The sequence below is a fragment of the Castor canadensis genome, chromosome 10 (genome assembly GCF_047511655.1).
Source record: "Castor canadensis chromosome 10, mCasCan1.hap1v2, whole genome shotgun sequence".
NCBI lineage: Eukaryota > Metazoa > Chordata > Mammalia > Rodentia > Castoridae > Castor > Castor canadensis.
This window is the reverse complement of record NC_133395.1, coordinates 28,642,028-28,665,186: the sequence shown is the minus strand read 5'-3', so window position 1 is coordinate 28,665,186 and position 23,159 is coordinate 28,642,028. Positions and strand designations below refer to the sequence as shown.

The 23,159-nt window shown below is 35.1% G+C and overlaps 1 pseudogene; it reads right to left on the bottom strand.

The window, feature by feature from the left end:
• Window positions 1–5,257: 5,257 nt before the first annotated feature.
• Window positions 5,258–5,669, bottom strand: LOC109679191 (small ribosomal subunit protein eS24-like; annotated as a pseudogene).
• Between the last annotated feature and the right edge of the window lie 17,490 nt (window positions 5,670–23,159).

Genomic DNA, 23,159 nt, shown 5'->3' with positions numbered 1-23,159 from the left:
ACAGCAGGTATTGGCAAGGATGTGGGGAAAAAGGAACCCTCTATGCATTTTTATTAAATTTCTTTGTATTTCTCTTTTGAACAAGCCCTTTACTTAATGATTTGGGTAGCAGTACTCAATTATCATAACTGATTTGAATGCCTAGATTATTTATCCAAGGATAAAATATTGGTCAGATTTACCAACTAGCACATTCAATGGATTCTGCAACTATTTATTCCTTTGAGTTCTGTCTACTTGTAATTAAGATAACTACATTCCCTCCCCCCACCCACAATGCAGTAATATTTGCTAATATACTTAAATATACTGTTCTTTTTTACAATCAGTAGCTGGGTTAGAAGTGGGAAGAAAATTGTGCTCCAAGTGAAAATTATACAGATGTAGGGATACAACCAATATTCAAGATCTGCATTTTGCTAGTTGCTCTGTAAGTGAAATATAATACGTTTTCTATGATTTTGGAGAATGTGTGAAGATTTAGAGATTGAAAAACTTTTGTCAATTTTTTCCTTAAAAAAACACACTAATTTCTTTTTCTTTTCCTTAAACTAAACTATTTGTTTTATTTTTGAGACAATGTCTCACTATGTAGTTCAGCTTGGCTTTGTGATCCTCCTGCTTCATACTAAATGCTAGGATTGCAGGCATATACCACCACACCTACCAATAAATTCCATATAATAGGCTTTAGTAATTTACTTTTAATCACTTCTCCCACTCTTTGTAGTGGGTAATCTCAAAGAAATTTATTTTATTTCTTTAAAGTGCTGCTCTTGTTCTAGTCCATGAATCCCACTATTTCTCGCATCTGGATAATCCCTTCAAACTCAGTGTCTTCCTCACAGTGTGTCCTAAGGCTTATTGTCACACACCTACAAATTCTGTGGCCTGCTCCCTCCTATTCTCTCCTCAAGTGCCATACCAGAAACTCTCAACTTTGTTTGACTTTTTCTGATTGGGTTTTGTCTAGCCCGACCTGTCAATTACCTAATCAGTGCATAGCTCTCAAATTATAATATTTTCTTATTTAATTCTTTCCTATTTGCTTTCCTCACTAGACTATTAGGACATCAAAACAGAAAATATGTTTTACAATTCTCAATTCAGCACATTGAGCTTGCTCATCATATAGGAGAATATCAATATATACTTAATGAATAAACAATCTCATATACATGACACTGGTTTTAGTTGGAAGGTTAATTAGATTTCTGGATTTTCTGTAGACTACGTAAGTACATATATAAATATTATGCTAATATTGAAAGAAGAAAGAAAATCACTACCTTGCTGTCTTGTGCAAGAAAAATTCGTGTAATTGGGACTGTAGTGCTCGCTGCACAAAGATCATTAATTTGGAATAGAATGTCATTGCTTTCATTATAAGATTGCCAAGTTACAAGATATCTGGGGTGAAACATCAGAAAACAAAAGTCCTTCATTGGGGGAAAGATAGTCACAGAGTGAGCAAGAGTGTTATGAGTCTGTCGATTGACTGATTGGCAGGTCTCTGTAAAATGAGCCTTGTGGGATTTGACACTTGAATTTTAATTAAACCAAAATTATTCATTGTTCAGTTCTAAGTCCCTAAAGAGAAACTGAAAATCTTGGAGAGGGACTCCCAGCAGTAATTAAATGTTCTGCTGAAATTTAATTGACTTGCATTACCCCGATAAACCTGATGAACAGAGAGCTATGCAATGTCATAGATTTTTAGAGAAATTAGAAGAAAAACAAAAATCTAAGAAAAAAAATAATGATCACAATTGTGCAATGGATGCTTCAATATGAGAAAAGAAGTCCATTTTTAAAGGGTGGCTGCCAAAATATGATTATAGTAATTATAATATCTTATTTTGCATTCTTTTTTCTCCTACTGAGCAATATTATTTTTAATTATTTGATATATTGTAAGAACTTTTATAAATGCCACAATGTACCCCTAACCAGCACAACAATAAAAAACAAAATCACAAAACAGAACAAATGTCTTTGAAAAACATTATTCTGGACCAAGTTTAGTTAGGGTACTACATTAATCTTTGAAATAATATATAAAATATTTCATTATTTTCTTAAAAGGTAACAGTGAGTTCTGGCTGATTTTCTCTATCAGTTTCCATGTGTTTATGAACTTGATAAACCTAATGCTATTCTCCAAGAAGGAAGATAGTGGTGTTGATTATGCATCTGTTGAAATGCTGCCTTGAGTGGTTTCCTTTCTTCCTGGTGGTAATTAATGGAATGTATTAATCCCCTCTCATGATTAAGCTTTTTCTGGATCTCTTACCATTCAGGCCATACATAAATCAAAGCTTATTAGTCACACAGGCATAGAATCTACCCAAAGGTAAAGTATACCATAGAATTGTGGGTTGTCTTATTTTGCTAACTCCACCACATAACATCACACTTTCTTTCCACTGTTCTTTTAATCATCTGTTGGTCCTCTTCTGACTCCCTTACAATATCTGTTGTGGATTTTCACACACCTCATGCCTTTATACTGGTCCATGACTCTGGAGAGGCTATCAAATGAGACAACAAAGTGGAAAACCAGGAAAAAAAATCAGTTTAAGGCAGAGGTGTGCCAAGATAGCAGACAGAAGTTTCCAAATGGTTTCCAATGGGAGAACTTTTGGAATCCCCTGTGCTGGTGTTGGAGCTGTGGTGCTTAGTGCTGTTTCCCAGACCTTCGCTCTCCTCCAAGGCTTTCCTTTCAAAGATTACACATGGTTCTAATGACATTTGAAGTGCATAAAGTGATCCTCTTTGTTTCTGATGTTAAACCTTAATAAAATGTTAGTTTCTACAGTTAATTTAAAAAGGCAAATATAACCTGAATGGGTTATAGCTATGTATTCAGCTGAAAAACAGTTATCTAAGAAAGAATGCTCTCAAAGTTATGTTATGTGTCCTGACAATTTTTCTAATGAGTTTCTTTAAAAATGCAAATAATGCTCAGACATATAATTGGAATCAGTTCTACAAAATAAAATATTATTTCCTTTATAAATACATAATCTGATTTCTTTTTTTAAAGTGGCAAAATAACACATTTTGTTTTTGAGGACATGAGGACCACAATCCTAGTTAAAACCTGTGTGTTGTTTGTAGGCCCAAGGCAGTAGCACAGGTTTAACCTGGAAGGCCTTGCTGGGGAAACCACTGCCCTTGCACTACTGGGGCTCTGCCGGTGCATGCAGTTGCTGAAGGGAGTGGCACTTTTGGACTCCTAACTCAAATGCCTCCATGTGAGGTTCTTGCAGGGTGAGTGAGGTTCAATTTGACACCCCCTCTCAAGCATCTCAGCAGAGATCCCCTTTATTAGAAGAAAAGAGGAAGCTTTAAAGATCCTTCTAGGCTCTGACTCAGTGCTGGGTACTTTCCATCTCCTATGCTTTGCCTTTCCCTAGACCATATGCCTTTGGGATCCATAAAATTGCAGGAGGTTTTTCTGATCTAGAAGTGCTGAGTTTTCCAGCTATTGTCATACATATGTTCGTGTCTCCTTTATGATATTTGTGCTTCTAGTACATTGAATTTCTGTTATGGGATGCATATATATTTAAGGTTTATATGCCCTTATGAAAAATCAACACTTAATAATATAATGTCCCTTTTTATCCCTGGAATTATTCCGTGTCTGAAGTGCATTGTAACTGACAGTGATAATGCCATCCAGTTTACTTTGATTGTTGTTTTTATGATATAATTTGAAACTATTTCCAATTTTAATCTATTTCATAATTAAAGTATTACTTTTACTCCACTTATAGTCAAATTATACTTTCTGATATAATTGTTACAAAGGGATGATAAATCATTTTACTACATTTATGTAAGTACAAATGCATATTCATAATTAGTTCTGCAGGACATCTGTGATAGTCCTTCACATTTGTGTGTGCTCTTTCTCCTTACATTTCTCTTCTTCTTTGACTTTCTTTATTTTCCCTTATGTTTCTGCTTTCCTCCCACTTTCTGCTGAACATTAAATAGATTAATATTTATTAAATTACACAACTAAATCCAAGCAGTTCTGCTTCCTGAATATTTTAGAATACTCTTTTATTTTCACTCTTAAGATACTATATTATATAATTTTTTAACAGTTAACATTTGGAAGACCCATTCTTAGGCAATTTAATCAAACTGTCCCTGCTTCAGTTTGCTTAATTGTAATAATTATATATTCTATAGTACTTATAGAGGTGCCATGAAAATTAATTGAGTTACAGTGTGTAGGCTGAGTGGCTGGAACCTGAGCACACAGGACTCTACAGAAATGTTGATTGTGAAAATTATAAAGTAATGACTAATTTTGTAACACATGTACAATTAGAAAAACCAAAACTTCAAAAACACTGGCTTAAAATTTTGAGGTTTTTGTTTTAACGTTGGTATAAGATCTGTGTTGATTTATTAATATAGCTTTTTTATGGTTAAGAATTTAAAGACAATTAACTTAACATTAAACTTGTGATGAACCATATGATATCAAGACATACAAACGACGAAACATAAAGTAAAACATTGAACATATTATCTTTATTTTTAAATAGTTCTCCATTTGTTCATTACATTAATTATATTTCTTCTGTTAGCAGAAAGATTAACATCATACATAATTCGGACACTTATTTCATCTACTTTTTCTAAAAAAAGAAAAGGAAAAATGTATATGTGCTTGGAAAAATAAGTAAAATTGTAACACATATAGTGTTGTATTTTACTAGCTGTGCAATGCTCAGCCATAGGAAGGGTGAGAGCAAAAGACAACTTTCCCAGAAGCTTGAGGGAATTTTTTTTACATGAGTATATATAGACTCTTTCACCTTCAATGTTATAACTTCTTAGCTTTAAACAATGTTTTATAAAAATGTATTACTAACTTATGCTGGAGAAAAGAATTTTACAGAAATATTTTGGAAATTTAGTGATTACCAGCTATCCATGAGCAATACTATATTTCCCAGTTGCCTTTGTAGTTATTCTGGGTCGTGTGAATGTTTCTAAATGAAGAAGATGGATATGACTGATGCTGTGAATGTCTTTCAGGCTCTTTGTTCTTTTTACAAGACCTCAGAGGCCTCAGATTGAAATTGCAGCTTCCAAGCCTCACAAAGGAGGAAACAAGAGTCTTTAATTACTCAATATTGACATCAGCTATGTTGGAGGATCTCAAAATCTTTTTTTTTTCAGATGTTTACAGTTTATTAATCTTCATGGAAAACTCACAGGATCATTAAAGTCATTGTAGAATCCTTATTCCTTTGGTTTTTTTGCCAGTACTAACATTGACTTTTGCTGTCCCCAATTTTCTTCATCCTATTTTTGGATTCCTTTCACTGTTTCCTTGAGGTCTTTCTCTTCTCATACAGGCTGTGTCTTGGAAGTCTGTGCTTAGACTCGTTTTTCTTTGCATAGACCAAGGAATCATAAATCACACCAAAGCTAGTTATCCTTCCACTATCAAAGTGGGTTCTAAATCCAACTACAAAAATGACATCTGGTGTGGCCTTGTACATTTCAGCTAGCTTTCACGACCTTCTGTCTTAGGTACTGTTGCCTTCCCAGAGTGAAGGACATCGATGACCATTTGCTTGCTCTGAAGTATGATTGTTCATGAACTGCCAGGTCTGGGTAGTTGCTATGTAATTCATGAAGGTGGCTGATTCTTAGGCAGCCAGGGAAGAAAACAACAAGATCGCAAAATCTTCAATGGAATTTAGGTGATCCAGAAACCACTAAACTTAGTTAGTGCTAAGCCACTAAACTTTGTTGAGCTATTTCCCCAATAAAGCATAATCTAACATGACTAATGCAGAAATGACAGAGTTCATATTCATTTTGTCCTATGACAGGCCTGCTTTGCTGACAGTTATAATGCAGTTCCTTTTTGCCATATTTATGAACGATTATAAACATTTTCCTTCTTAGTGTGCAATAAGAAAATGTTTTGTGAGACTTAACGCAGGGCTGATGTGACTACAAAAGGAACATTGCCACAGCCTTTAAAAGTTTAGCACTACAAAGAAAACAAAGTACAGTCCACTGCTTGTTTTGCTCTTTTTATGCCACCAAATTAATTAGCTCATGTCTTCAAATTATCATGACAGAACAGTCTGAATAAATCATGTTGGTCTTATGATTCTTTAACTAACCTTATAAATGTTCTATTCCATGAATCCTAGTATTCTTTTTTAAGGCCAGGTATGATGGCTGGTGTATGCCTGTCACATGTCTGGGAGGCAGAGGAAGGAGGATCTTGAGTAAACTACTTAGATGAAAACAAGTTTGGTAGCACATTAAAAAGTATTTTAATTCCTGAAAGCATTCCTTACATAATTATTAAGAGACAATGCCAAGTGAAATCTTAGGCCTACAAATAATGCAAGGTTTTTTATTAACCAACTGAGAAGGTATAATCATGATTCTTATATCTCTAGCATTTATGATCCTGTATACTTTGGTCCCAAAAGCTTCAATGTGGTTCTACCAACTATTTTCTTATTTGACTTATTCACAGACAAATAGCATAGATTACTCTATATTCTGTGTACCTGTGTATTTATGTATTGCATATTTCTCTTTGAAAACAAGTTTTGTATTTTATACAGCAAATAACTTTAAACCTATGAGGCTTTCCATTTCAAACATTAAATTATCAAAATGAAATATAGTACAAAGAAGGAGTACAATTATATAAAAATTAAATGAAACAAATAGGCATTGGGAATAAATCACACTAAACTTAAAAAAATCCAAGTTCATTACAAACTGATTGTAAGCTAATCTGCTCTGCTTTTACTGTGTGTGCAATTTCAGATAACATGTTGAATGAAAATAAATGTACTGGTTTTATTTCTACATTAAATTGTTCTATCATAGAACTATTTCAGATGTAGTCTTATCATGTAACTCTTTGAATATCACAAAAGTATGCTAACTAAATTCATGATTGTTATTTGATACATTTTTCAGACAGTTGTATATATCTCAGGATAGATATCAACAAACAGTATTTGAACCACAATTTATTATCATCACAATCTTAAATAGTAATTGTAAGAAAACTTACAAATGTTAATTTAATTCCCCCATCTATTCCCTTCTTGATAGATACATGAAAATAAGCCTGATAGCTGTTATCCTATCTCCCATACATTATCAAGCTATTAAGAAAGAAATTACAGCACAAGAAAAGGAACCCACACTACTCTTGGGTCATTTGGATTCTGATGGTGACCCTATGTTTAAAGGAAGTGTGAATATTGATCAAAGACCCTACTCATTTTATAAATAAGTTGTTTTGGAGGCTATTGTATTTGCAAACTATGCATATCTTTAGGTATAAAATGCCTCATACCTAGAAGCTATTCAAATGTTGATGAACTTTTGTGCCAAGAAATATAAATAAGATGGAACTGAATGGATCAAGACTGTGAATTATATATCAATTAAGATATAAAACTGTACTGACTACATGGAAAAGTGATTTTTGGAAATCACTTTATTCATCACATGTGGAGGGCACACAGAAAATTCAGAAAGTTTATTTTGCATAATCCTGAAGAAATACTCTGAAACCCCATCTTATCTTTCCTATGTCCTGTCCCAAGATCCTGTGATCTTGTCAGTTTTTGTGTGTAAAGGTACTAAAGTTCAATTTTTTGTAAAGACAAAAGTTCAATGAGTAATCCAGCATCCTCTCCAATGATATAATCTTCAATTGGATTGGTTTGATCTAAAATACTTGTCACCGTTTATTTTCTAATACAATGTGGAGTTTTTATAGATGACAACAGAAGACACAGTAACACAGTGAGGCCTGGTGGCACATCTTGTAATCCTAGGTACTTGGAAGGCAGAGGCAGGAGGATCTTTAATTTGAGGTCAGCCTGGTCAAAGATACTACCTCCAAAACAATAACAAAATACTAGAAAGGGCTGATTGTATAGTTCCAGTGGAAGAGCACTCTCAAGTGGGAGATCCTGGGCTCAATCTCAGTCACCATTCCAAAAAAAAAATAAATAAATAAAAGGAAAGGAAGAAGGGATGGAAGGAGGGGGAAGGAAGGAAGGAAGGAAGTAAAGAAGGAGGAAAAAGAAAGGAAGAAAGACCTGGTAACATCACTCCTGTGACATATCACTTTATTTATGGAACTTCCATGATTGGACCTACCCTACTGATCTTGATCTTCCATTCATAATTTCTAAGCTTAACTGTCACAAGATTGAGTTCATCATACAAATTTTCTTAAGAAAAATATATATGTTTCTGTTGAATAAGACCAAACATGCTGAATTCAAGAATTTTGGAAGAGTCTTTCACTTAATTGTCATGGAAATGCAATTTTGTAAATTCTGTTAATAAGATAAATGTAATTATACTAAAAACATAGAAAATGATGAGGATGAAAAACCTCAAAGCTTTTATTTTAGTTTTTCATCAAGGTAGTTATCAACATACAAAGAAGATGACAAGTATAGTCTTAAGAAGGAAAATCCAAACCAGTTTAAAATATGATGCAATTATGATGAAAAGTGAAAATTAATTTTTTCTTTTTACAATAGATATGCAAATAAGTTTTATTGGATGGCATAAATTATTGATAAGGGATGTGGGCCATGGAAGCAATAAAGTGTGTAAGAGAAAGAATGCTGTGGATAGCAGAAGATTTCACGAGAATTTCTCATAGGGAAAGAGGGCTTAGAGATCTCCAGTAGGGTGATTAGAGATTTCATTACTTAGGCAGTTGTTGTGAATCTGCTGGGCATATTTCAATATGGGAAGCAAATATGCTAGAACGGTAAAGTATTTTGTTAAAGTTCTTTTCAATATGCATCTTTCAAAAGGCCCACATATTTTTCAAAATAACTAGTGCATAAAATTTGCTAGAAAATTTGACATCTATACTTAAAATAAGAATAAATGCTTAAGTTCCTGACATTTTCTTGTTACTTTCTCTTTATACATTTCAGTGATAGATTTGTTTTTATTTTCTTGATATTTTATATTCTGACCCAGTACAGCCTCAGTTCATTGTGAACTTGCTGAAATTGCCTGTTAAGGACAAAGCTATTAACATTACTAGAGACAGACAGTCTGACAGCCTAATAATAATTATTATTTAACTTTTATTTGCTACCTAAAGTGTTAGAGCACAAAGTAGTTTTATAATTCGTTTCCTTTGAAAACCAGGCTAAGTGCAATGACGATACAGTGAGCTTTGTGTAGTCCATTAAAATACAGTCCTTTCATTTTATGTTTCTGCACATGATTGGTGTCCTCATTTATGGGACATGTGCTATGCTTCATTATCTGCATTAAACTTTCATAAATATCCATTTGGTTACAAAGGAAGATAATGCCAGTGCTTTTTCAGAGAACTGTCAAGATTATTTTCATGGCTACTTTTATAATTTTTCAGAGGAAAGAATATCTGAATGCTGTTATACAAATCCCACTCTGCTTATGTTTAGAAATAAGTATATTTTTAGAAATAAAACTTTTCATGTATGTTATGTTTTATTATTTGTAATTTCATACACATTTACCTTCCAAAATATTTATGTTTGTAATATGTATCTAAACACAAACATAGTCTTGGGAGAGAGAAATACATATGTGCATATTTGTATATTTATTCATGTATGTATGTGTGTGTGTGTGTGTGTGTGTGTGTGAATTCTCAATTTATGACACCAGAGTAGGATTGGATTATATGTAAAAAGTAACCTGATAGAAAGAGATCCAAAAGCCAAAAGAACAGGCAGGGTATACTGATTCACACCTGTAATCTCAGCTATGTGGGGAATATAGAGAGGAGAACTGTGGTCCAAGATCAGCCTGGAAAAAAAGTAGGGGATCTTATCTGAAAAATAACTAAAGGGGAAAAAAAAAGAGAGCCACTCAAGTGGTAGAGCACTAACCTACCAAGAAGGAGGCTCTGAGTTAAATTCCCAAAACTATGAGTAAATAAACCTCACACATTGAAAATACATAAACATATTTGATCTTATTTTCAGTACTGGGTTGTTCCTGATCTCAAGAACACTTTTATTACAAAAGTAATAATGTTAGAAAATTATGTGGTATATGTTCAAAATAGGTATCACCAAAAAATACTTGAATTTAATGTAATTAACTACATGTGGTAATAATGTAAACTTGCTTCTTAGAAAACATTAAAATATTACAAAAATAGCATGAGTAATATCAATAAAATAAATATCAAATAACAATAATATCAATAAGATAACATCAATAAAATAAGTTATCACATCTAAATAAATATTATAAACTCAAAGTTGTTATTGACTAGAAAAAGATACATTTATTTATTTATTTATTTTATAATTCTTATTTTTTTCCTTTATTGTGCTGGGTGGGGGCACATTGTGGCATTTGCAAAAGTTCTTACAATGTATCAAATATATCATACATGAATCTGCCCCCTCCAACACTCTCCTTTATCCCCCCTATTTCTGGAATAATTTTTGTGTTTACATACAAGTGTGCACATTTTTTGCACCATATTCACCCTCCTATACCCTTTCCCTGATATCTCCCCACTCCCACTGGTGCCAACCCTTCCTCCTGAGCAGACTTGTTCTGCCCCTCTATTCTTTGATTTTGTCGAAGAAAAAAGAGAAAACATAGAAAGAGAAACATGACATATTTTGCTTGTTTGAGATAAAGGTAGCTACTCATGGAGTTTCCTTGTGATATTTTCAGGTATATATATATATTTATAAACCCAATTGTTTTATTGCCCATAATTGTCTTCATGCTACCTTAGTCTCTTTCTTATGGTGGTTTCAGCTGGTTTAATAATTCTATATTCAATCTTGTATAGAGAGTATGTCAATCATATTCAGATTCCTAGTTTCCTTCTTTTATCCTACCCGTTCCGATAGTGGGGCCAGTGTTGCATGATATTGCTGCATTTGTATTAGGTCTCATATTCACTTATGAGAGTATGAGACTTTTGGCCTTCTGAGCCTGGGTTACTTCACTTAAGATGTTCTCCAGCTCCATCCATTTACCTGCAAATGACAAAATTTCATTCTTCTTTATGGTCTAGTAAAATTCCATTGTATATAAATAACACATTTTCTTAATCCATTTACTGGTAGTGGGGTATCTTGGCTGTTTCTATAGCTTGGCTATTGTGACGAGTGCTGCAATAAACATGAGTGTGCAGGTGCCTTGGTTGGAAGCTGACTCACATTTCTTTGCATATATCCTTAGGGGTGGTATTGCTGGATTGTATGGCAGATCTATGTTTAGTTTTTTAAGAACCCTCCATATTGTTTTCCATAGTGGTTGTACTAGCTTACATTTCCACCAGCAGTGTGTGAGGGTTTCTTTTTCTCACATGTTTGCCAACATTTATTGTTGGTGGTGTTCGTGAGGTGGAATCTTAGTATGGTTTTGATTTGCATTTTCTTTATGTCCAGGGATGGTGAGCATTTTTTCAAGTGTTTTTTTACTCATTTGGACTTCTTCTTTTGAAAAATTTCTGCTCAGTTCAGTTGCCCATTTGTTTATGGGATACCCATTCTTTTGGGAGTTTAACTTTTTGAGCTTCCTGTGTATTCTGATTATCAGTCCTTTATCAGATGTATAGCTAGCAAATATTTTCTTCCATTCTGTGGGTGGTCTCTTCAATTTACAAACCATTTCTTTTATTGTGCAGAAACTTTTCGATTTCATGTATCCCCATTTGTCTGTCCTTTCTCTTAGTTGCTGGGCTTCTTGAGTTATGTTGAGGAAGTCCTCACCTGTGCCTATTGCTTTCAGTGTATTCCCTGCTCTTTCCTGTACTAACTTCAAGGTTTCAGGTTGGATATTAAGGTCCTTAATCCACTTTGAGTTGAAACTTTTACAGGGTGACAAACATTGGTCTAGTTTCAGTTTTCTTGAGGCAGATATTCAGTTTTCCCAGCAACATTTGTTGGAAGGATGTCTTTTCTCCATAGTAAGTTTTTGGCATCTTTGTCAAAAATTAGGTTGGCATGGTCATGTGGATTCATATCCGGGTTCTCTATTCTGTTCCACTGGTCTTCATATGTGTTTTTGTGCCACTACCATGTAGTTTTTATTGCTATGGCTCTGTAGTATAATCTGAAGTTGGGTATTGTGATGCTTCCATTGTTGCTATTTTTGCTCAGTATTACCTTGGATATTTGCAATCTTTTGTGTTTCTAAAGGAACTTTAGGGCTGATTTTTCAATCTCTGTGATGAATATCATTGGGATTTTGAAGGGAATTGCATTGAACATGTAGATTGCTTTTGGTATTTTTACTATGCTGATTCTCCCAATCCATGAGCGTGGGAGATCTTTCCATCTTCTATAGTTGTTGATCTCTTCTTCACTGGTTTGTAGTTTTCCTTATAGAAGTCATTTACATCCTTTGTTAAGTGCATTCCAAGGTATTTGATTTTTTTGGAGGCTATTGTAAATTACTTTCCTACATTCTTTTTCTACCTGTTAATTGTTGGTGTATAGAAAGGCTACTGATTTTTTTAAGTTGATTTTGTATCCTGCTACTTTGCTGAAGCTGTTTGTGGTGTCTTGGTGTTTTGGGGTGGATTTTTTTGGGATCATTTAGGTATAAGAACATGTCATGTGCAAATAGGGATAGTTTAACTACTTCTTTCCCTATTTATATTCCTTTTGTATCTTCTTCCTGCTTTATTACTCTAGCTAGGAATTCCAAGACTATGTTGAATAGGAGTAGGGAGAGTGGGCATCCTTGTCTTATTTCTGACTAGGGAAAGTGATTTCAGTTTTTCCTCATTAAGTTTGATGTTGGCTACAGGTTTTTCATATATAGCCTTTATTATGTTGATGGTACATTCCTTCTTTTCCTAGTTTCATCACAGATTTTGTCATGAAATGGTGTTGAATCTTATCAAAGGCTTTTTTTGCATCTATTGGGATGATCAACTGGTTTTTGTCTTTACTTCTGTTAATGAACTGTATTATATTTAATAATTTACATATGTTGAATCATCCCTGCATCCCTCTGATAAAGCTGACTTGGTCATGGTATATGATCTTCTTGATACATAGTTGAATTAGGTTTGCCATTATTTTACTGAGGAGTTTTGCATCTATGTTCTTTAAGGGATTTGGCCTGTAGTTCTCCTTTTTGGATGTGTCCTCATCAGGTTTTGGGATGAATATAAACTGAGTTTGGCAGTTTTCCTTCCCTTCCTGTTTTGTGGACAATTTTAAGGAGTGCTGATATTAGTTCTTCTTTAGAGGTCTGGTAGACTTCAGCAGAGAATCTGTCAGGTCCTGGACTTTTTCTTTTGGGAGTGTCTTTATTGATGGTTTAATTTAATTACGTGTTATAGATCTGTTCAGGTGGTTAATACCCTCTTGGTTCAGTTTTGGATGGTTATATGTATCTAGAAATTTGTCCATTTCTTCTAGATTTTCCAATTTATTGAAATACAGGTTCTCAAAGTAATCCCTGATGATTTCTTGGATTTGTTTGGTGTTTGTTATAATCTCCCCTTTTTTGTTTATGATTTTGCTAATTTGGGGCTTTCCCCTCCTCATTTTAGTCACATTTGCTGGGGATTTGTCAATCTGGTTTATTTTTTCAGATAACCAGCTTTGTGTTTCATTGATACTTTGTATGGGTTTTTTGGTCTCTATTTTGTTGATTTGGGCCTATTATTTTTTCCTTCTGCTTGTTTTGGGTTTTGCTTGTTCTTGTTTTTCTAGAAATTTGAGATGTAGCATTAGGTTGTTTATTTGAGATCTTTCTGTGTATTTAATATATGCTCTCATGTCTATAAACTTACATCTTAGGACTGCCTTAGCTGTGTCTCATAAATTCTGATAAGGTTGTGTTTTCATTTTCATTAAATTCCAGAACTTATTGATTTCCTTCCTATATCTCCTATGACCCACTGATCATTGAGCAATGTGTTATTCACCCTGCAATTTTTTGCATATTTTCTGCTGCCGCTTTTGTTGTTGAGTTCTATTTTTATTGCATTTTGGTTAGGTAGAATGCAGGGGGTTATTTCAATTTGCTTATAATTGTTGAGACTTGTTTTGTGCCCTAAGTTCTATGGGCTGCTGAGAAGAATTTATATTGTACTATTGCAGGATGGAATATTCTGCAGACATCAGACAGGTCCATTTGATCTAAGATCTCATTTAGTTCTAGGATTTCTTTGTTGATTTTTTTTTGTCTGGATGACCTATCTGTTGGTGGTAGAGAGGTATTAAAGTCTCCCACTACCACTGTTTTAGGGTGTGTATATGATTTTAAGTCCTTTAGTACATGTTTAATGAAGTTGGGTACACTGACATTGGGTGCTTATAAGTTGATAATTGTTATTTTCTCTTGGTATATTGCTCTTTTTAGCAGTATGAAGTGACCCTCTTTGTTTTGACTGATTTAAGTTTGAAGTCTACCTTCTCTGATATAAGTATTGCTACTCCTGCATGTTTTTGGGGGCCATCAGCTTAATAAATCTTCTTCTAGCCTTTCACCCTAAGCTAGTGTTTATTTCTGTCAATAAGATGTATCTCTTGTAAACAACAGATTGTTGGATCTTCTTTTTTAATGCAGTTTGCCAAATGGTTTCTTTTGATGTAGGAGTTGAATCCATTAACATTCAGTGTTAATATTGATATGTATGTGGTGGTTCCTACCATTTAGTTGTTTTAGTTGTTTAAGGGTTTGGGTGTGTGCAGGCAATTCAGTGCTACTTTCTGAGTACTTGTCTTTTCTTCTCTTTTGGTTAAATGCTTCCTGTCCTTTCATGGTTTTGCTTGTTCTTGTCTCCCATGTGTAAAGTTCCTTGTTGAATCATCTGTAGTCATGGCTTGATGGTCAAATATTGTTTTAGTTTCTTTTTTTGTGGAAGACTTTTATTTCTCCATCAATTTTGAATGATTGTTTTGTTGGATAGTGTATCCTAGGACTGAAATTGTTTTCCTTTAGTACTTGAAATAACTCACTCCATTCCTTTCTTGCTTTTAAGTTTTCTATTGAGAAATCTGCTGCTATTTTGATTAGTTTACCTTTATGTTATTTGTTTTTTCTCTCTTATAGCCTTCAATACTCTTTCTCTGTTCTCTATGTTAGTTGTTTTAGCAATAATATACTGTGGAGAGGTTCTGTTGTGGTCAAGTCTGCTTGTTGTCCTGGACGTTTCCTGTACCTGGGTGGGCTACTCATTCTGGAGATCTGGGAAATTTTATGCTATGATTTTGTTGAATATATTACTTATCCCTTTGGTTTCCAGCTCTTCTCCTTCTTCAATCTCATGATCCTCAGATTTGGTCTTTTTATGGAGTTGCTGAATTTTTCAATATTCCTTTCACAGCTCTTGAGTCTTTTGTCTAAGCATTCTTCTGTTTTTTCCCTTAATGTCCATTTTATCTTCCAGCCCTGAGATTCTGTCTTCCACTTGTTCTAGTCTGCTTGAGTGGCCTTCCACTGTATTTTTTCTTTGATTAAAGGGATTTTTTATTTCCAGGATTTCTTTTTTCTGAAGTTTTCCATATCTTTGTCCAACTCCTCTTTCATAGCTTGTGTTTTCTTAATTTCATCTCTATCTCTTTTTTTTTAATAGTCTCCTTTGTTTTAGTTTGGAGTTTGATGAAGTCCTCTCTGAGTTCATTTAGTTGTTTCTGTGTCTTCTCAAGTTTTTTATTTGTGGTGTCTTGATATTGCTTGAGTTCATTCTGAACATACTGTTTAATAGGTCTCTTGTATCTTTTCCATGAGTATCTCAATGAGCTCATCCATGATTTCCCCTTTCAGAGATTTTTTTGTGGATGTTACTGAGCTCATTGGTTACATTTATCATTATTCTGTTTGGGTTAGGAACTGGGTATGCATTTTCTTCATTTCCCACTAAATTCTCTATTGAATTGTTCTTTTGAGGAGTGAGATTTCCTAACCTTCTTATTCTCCCCATGCTTCTAGTTAGTGCTGGGCTCCTATGTAATTGATTGGCTAGTTGGTGGTTTTAATCAACTCTTTTCTTTCCCTTGCTTTAATTATTTGTTTGTGCCTGGCTTAGTCATTAGCCAGGTTGATGTGCTATTTCTGTCCCTGGTCTGGAAGTGTAAATTAGCATTAACAAATTCACAGTTTCAATTCCAGACCAGTTGCTTACATATTGCATAGAGAACCTCTTGGTGATTATATGTACAAACAGTGGGAATTGAGGGGACAATGGTTGTTTGAATAAAGATAGAAGCTTTGGTAATTTGAAAAAGTGACATTATAGGGGGGCAAAGAGGGGGAAAAGGGGTTAATGGGGATGAGTTGAGTGGGGAAAGAGGTGTGGGGGCTACATAGTTTGGAGGGCCATGTTTGTGTTAGGGTTTAGTTCATCTGTTGTAGTGGAGGGTGCTTGTGTCAAGGATTGCAGAGGGTTATGAGTGTGTATGTTTGGTACACTTGGCCTATCAGAGGGTGTTAAGTGTGAAGGAGGTAGGGGTAGTGAAGTAACAGGTAGGGGAGGTCAAGGAAGCAGGTGAAATTATAGGGAGAGGGTGGATGAAAAGGGGCAGAAAAAGTAGTTAGGAGGAGAACAATGGATTGTAGCACAAGAAAAGGTGAGAAAGTGAAGTGGGTAAGAAAAGAGATAAGAATAAAGATACTAAATAAAAAAAGGGGAAAGACTAAGGATAAAAAGAACTTGAAAAAAAAACAGTACAACAACAGAAAGTATGGTCAGTTCAGCAAAAGTTCCTTTAGCATCCAATTTAGGTATGTGTGTGTTGGTACTGGTGGTTGGTGGGAGGTTTCTTAGCTCTGTATTATTTAGTTATGTGAAGTCCATCTACTGTATACCACCCCTTTAATCTCCTTCATTTAGCCTCCCACCAACCACACATACAGTACTTATTTTACTGTCGTGTTTTTTGTTATTATTTAAATTGATGTTCAAAGTATTGAAGTTGATGCTCAGTGTATGCTTACTGTGAGTGTACTTTACTTTGGTCTATTCAACCCCTTCCATTATTCTTCCTTATCCCTTTACTTCCCCTCCTCCCATTTTTCAACAGCTTTTGATACACATCCCTAATCCTCTACCTTCAAATCTCAGGTTTTATGATATTACTGATATTCTATCATCATTATCTTCTCCTTTCCCTATTTTTGTGAGCTCCATAGAGTATTCCTACTATTACAAATATGTTCTAGGGAGAATTCCAAGATGGCAACTAGAGGGAGGAAGCAGAAAGCGTGCTTCCTAAAGTAAAATCTTGGAGAGACGCTGGAGATACACCTTACAGGAAAAACCACCAAGAAGAAGAAAACTTTGAATCCTCCACACCCCAGCCCACACATAACATCCCCACTTCACATTAAACAGAGAAACCAGGAGGGCTCCCACCCCACTGCCAGATGCCAGCACCCAGATGGCTTGGGAAGACACAGACCACAAAGTGAGCTAAGCAGCACACGGTAGGTACTCCCACAGACAACCCTGGGCCAGATCAGCATAGCTCTCTGAACAGACTGACCCCCACCCAAGGATAAAAGAAAAGAAAAACTGAATAATAAGCAATAACAACAATAAAGACACATAGCAAAGAGGGCAGGGTGCCCTGAGTACCGAAGAGGAGGGGAGGGGAATAACCTCATGGAACTGTAAATAAACAAGCCACCAGAGAATGCAGGAATGGCGGCACCTGCCTAGCAACCAGGAGCAGGAAAGCTTGTAAAAGTGGCAGTGGGAGGAAAACTCCACAGGAGAGGGGTGAAGGCCCACTTCCCATGTGAACTGTAAATAAATAAGCCAGCTGGAGAAGGCAGGAGTGGTGGCACAACCCAGCAACGAAGAGCGGGAAAGCTTGTAAAATTGGCGGTGGAAGGAAAACTGCACAAGAGAGGGAGGAAGACCCACTTCCCGAGTGAATTGTAAGTAAACACGCAGGACTGAAAAGCTGGTGCAGTTTCACCTCCCCCAGTGTGCTTGGAAAGGGGAAAGCTGGTCACGCCCAGGAGAACTCTAAGTAAACAAGGTCTGAGGGGCTAGGTGAGTGTTAAGCTCACTCCTGAGATCTGCATAAATAAAGCCTCCAGCAACAGCAGGCTGACAGCAGCCTCAGATAGCCATTCACAGAACTGTCTCTAGACTCTTTTTTTTCTTTTCCTTTGATGAGACAACAACCGAACTACACCTGTATGCTGAAAAACTTACTGAAACTGTATTGCATTTGAACTTGGGACACTTTGTGGTGTTTTTTTTGTTGTGTTGTGTTTTGGTTTGTTTTTTTTCCCCTTTGTTGAGACAACAGAACTGCTTCTGAGACACCATCTCCAGGATTGGAGGATGAGGAACTAACACAAAAATTATTAAAACTGAAACTTTATTGCATTTGAACTTGGAGATTTTTTTTTCAACCTCTGTCTCTCTAATGCCTGTTCTGCTTACTGTTGACTAGTACACTATCTCTCCCTGTTTATATCTTTGAAACTTTTGTTTGTTTGTTTTTAATTGTTTATTCATTTTCCCTTTTTCTTTAACTTCTTTGCTTTCCCTCTCTCCCACCCTTCCACTCTAGACATCACCATTGTGATACTTAATTGCACACAATACAGGGACAATAACAACACCAAGGGCAATGATGGGAAGACAGAAAAAAAGGGAAACCAGTTTCCCCACAGCAAAAAATTAGTACAGGAACCAGAGGGAAATGAAGAAAACAGATATTCAGATCCAGACTCCAACAAAATAAAGATAAACTATGCCAAAGAACCCAATGAAGTCCACAAGAATATCTAAAGGAAGAAATCCTACTGGTAATCAATGAGAATTTTATAGAGATGATACTGGATATGGTCAACCAAAGAGTATAAGAGACACTCAAGAAATTCCAAGACAACAAAAACAGAGAATTTGAAAAACCAGAGGAAGAAATAAAAGGAACCACATAAGCACTGTATAAACACCAGAGTGAAACAAAGAACATGATTAATAAAGAGATAACTGAACTCAGAGTGAAAACAGACAACATTAAAGAGGAAGTGACTCAAGATATGGAAAACCTCAGAAAAAAGAACGAAACAGAATTGCAAAACAAAAGGAAAGGCCAATCCCGCAGAATAGAGCAAACAGAAGACAGAATCTCAGAACTTGAAGATGAAATGGTAATTAAAGGAAAAACCAAAGAACTATTAGTTAAACAACCAAAGACCTTTGAAAAGAAAATGCGAGAACTCACTGACTCCATCAAAAGACCAAACCTGAGAATCATGGGCATTAAAGAAGAAGACCTGCAAGCAAAAGGAATGCATAATATATTCAACAAAATAATAACAAAAAAATTACCAAATCTAGAGAAATCTATTCCCATACAAATGCAAGAGGCCTCCAGACCACCAGACAAGACCAAAACAGAACCACCCCATGGCATATTATCATTAAAACAACAAGTACAGAGACCCAAGAAAGAATATTGAAGGCTGTAAGAGAGAAAAAACAAATAACATACAAAGGTAAACCCATCAAAATCAAAAGTAGACTTCTCAACAGAAACATTAAAAGCAAGAAGAGCTTGGGGTGAGATCTTCCAGGCACTGAATGAAAATAACTTCAACCCTAGGATACTCTACCCAGCAAAACTATCATTAAAAATAGAGCAATAAAAGTTCCATGATAAGCAGAAACTAAAACAATATGTGACCACAAAGCCACCACTACAAAAGATTCTTCAAGGGATTCTGCACACAGAAAGTGAAACCCAACATAACCATGAAAGGTCAGGCAGCACCAAACTACAGGAAAAGAAAAAGCAAGAAAGTAGAGAGTAATCTCAATTTAAGTACACACAACCAAACCTTCAAACAACTAAGACAAGTAAATGACAGGAATCACCACATACCTACCAATACTAACACTTAATGTTAACGGACTTAATTCACCCAACCAAAGACACTGCTTGACAAAATGGATTAAAAAGGAAGATCCAACAATTTGTTGCTTACAGGAGACCCACCTCACTGACAGAAATAAGCATAGGCTTAGGAAGAAAGGCTGGAAGAAGATTTACCAAGCCATGGCCCCCTAAAACAGACAAGAGTAGCAATACTTACCTCTGACAAATTAGACTTCAAACCTACATTGATCAAATGAAATAAAGGAGGGCATTCCATACTAATAAAAGGGGAAATAGACCAAAAGGAAACAGCAATTATCAACCTATATGCACCCAATGTCAATGCATCCAATTTCATCAAACATACCCTGAAGGACCTAAAAGCATACACTAACTCCAACACAGTGGTCGTGGGAGACTTTAACACCCACTTATCATCAATAGATAGGTTATCCATACAAAAAAATCAATAAAGAAATCCTATATCTAAAATATACCATAGATCAAATGGACCTAGTTGATGTCTACAGAACATTTCATCCAACTTCTACACAATATACATTCTTCTCAGCTGCCCATGGAACCTTCTCCAAAATAGATCATAACCTAGGACACAAAGAAAGCTTCAGCAAATATAGGAAAGTAGAAATTTTACCATGCATTTTATCTGATCACAATGCAATAAAACTAGAACTCAACAACAAAAGTAAAGAAAAAAACATGCAAACAGCTGGAAACTGTATAACTCATTGCTTAATGAACAATGGGTCATTGATGAAATAAAAGAGGAAATTAAAAAGGTCCTGTAAGTCAATGAAAATAAAAACCAAACCTACCAGAACCTATGGTACACAGCAAAGGCAGTCCAGAGAGGAAAGTTTATAGCCATGAGTGCATATATTAAAAAGACTAAAAGATCCCAAATCAATGACCTAATGATACATTTCAAACTCCTAGAAAAACAAGAACAAGTAAATCCCAAAATAAATGGGAGAGAAATAATAAAAATAAGAGCTGAAATCAATGAAATAGACACCAAAAAAAAAAAATACAAAGAATTAATGAAACAAAAAGTTGGTTCTTTGAAAAAATAAACAAGATCAATAGACCTCTGGAAAACCTGACTAAAATGAGGAGAGAAAAAACCCAAATTAGTAGAATCAGGAATGCAAAAGGGGAGATAACAACAAACACCATGGAAGTCCAGGAAATCATCAGAGACTACTTCGAGAGCCTATATTCAAATAAATTCAAAAATCTTAAAGAAATGGACAGATTTCTAGATACTTATGATCATCCAAAACTGAACCAAGAGGATATTAATCACCTGAATAGATCTAAAACACAAAATGAAGTTGAAGCAGCAATCAAGAGTCTCCCCAAAAAGAAAAGTCCAGGACCTGATGGATTCTCTGCCGAATTCTATCAGACCTTTAAAGAAGAACAGGTACCAACCCTCCTTAAACTGTTCCATGAAATAGAAAGGGAAGGAAAACTGCCTAACACATTTTATGAAGCCAGTATTACACTCATCCCAAAACCAGGCAAAGACACCTCCAAAAAGGAGAACTATAGGGCAATCTCCTTAATGAACATTGATGCAAAAATCCACAATAAAATAATCGCAAACCAAATTCAACAACACATCAAAAAGATTTTTCACCATGACCAAGTTAGCTTTATCCCAGGAATGCGGGGTGGTTCAACATACAAAAATCAATAAATGTAATAAACCACATTAACAGAAGAAAAGACAAAAACCACTTGATCATCTCAATAGATGCAGAAAAAGCCTTTGATGAGATCCAACACCATTTCATGATAAAAGCTCAAAGAAAACTAGGAATAGAAAGAAAGTACCTCAACATTATAAAAGCTTATATGACAAACCTATGGCCAGCGTTATACTTAATGGAGAAACACTGAAACCATTCCCTCTAAAATCAGGAACTGGACAAGGATCCCCACTATCTCCACTATTCAACATAGTATTGGAATTCCTAGCCAGAGCAATTAGGCAAGAAGAAGGAATAAAATGAATACAAATAAGTAAAGAACCTGGCAAAATATCCCTATTTGCAGACAATATGATCCTATACCTTAAAGACTAAAAAACCTCTACTCAAAAGCTCCTAGACACCATCAATAGCTACAGCAAGGTAGCAGGATATAAAATCAACATAGAAAAATCATTAGCATTTCTATACACTAATAATGAACTGATAAATAATATATGAAAACAATTCCATTTACAAGAGCCTCAAAAAAATCAAATGCCTAGGTGTAAATCTAACAAAGATGCAAACAACCTCTACAAGGAAAAGTATAATGTTCTGAAGAAAGAGATTGAGGAAGACTATAGAAAGTGGAGAGATCTCCATGGATTGGTAAAATCAACATAGTAATAATGTCTATACTCCCAAAAGTAATCTACATGTTTAATGCAATTCCCATCAAAATTCCAATGACATTCATTAAAGAGATTGAAAAATCTACTGTTAAATTTATATGGAAACACAAGAGGCCACGAATAGCCAAGGCAATACTCAGTCAAAAGAACAATGCAGGAGGTATCACAATACCTGACTTCAAACTATATTACAAAGCAATAACAATAAAAACAGCATGGTACTGGCACAAAAACAGACAGGAAGACCAGTGGAACAGGATAGAGGATCCAGATATTAAGCCACACAACTATAACCAACTTGTCTTTAACAAAGGCGCTAAAAGTATACGATGGAGAAAAGACAGCCTCTTCAACAAAAACTGCTGGGAAAACTGGTTCGCAGTTTGAAAAAAAACTGAACCTAGAACCATGTATATCACCCTATACCAATATTAACTCAAAATGGATCAAGGACCTTCATATCAGACCCCAAACTCTAAAGTTGGTACAGGAAAGAGTAGGAACTACTCTGGAATTAATAGGTATAGTAAAGAACTTTCTCAATGGAACCCCAGCAGCTTAGCAATGAAGAGATAGCATATATAAATGGGAGTTCATAAAACTAAAAAGCTTCTGCTCAACAAAAGAAATGGTCTCTAAACTGAAGAGACCACCCACAGAGTGGGAGAAAATATTTGCCAATAGCTACACATCACACAAAGGACTGACAACCAGAATATATAGGGAACTTAAAAAACTAAATTCTCTCAAAATTAATGAACCAATGAAGAAATACTAAACAGAACTTTCTCAGAAATTCAAATGGCCAAAAAACACATGAAAAAATGCTCACCATCTCTAGCAATAAAGGAAATGCAAAT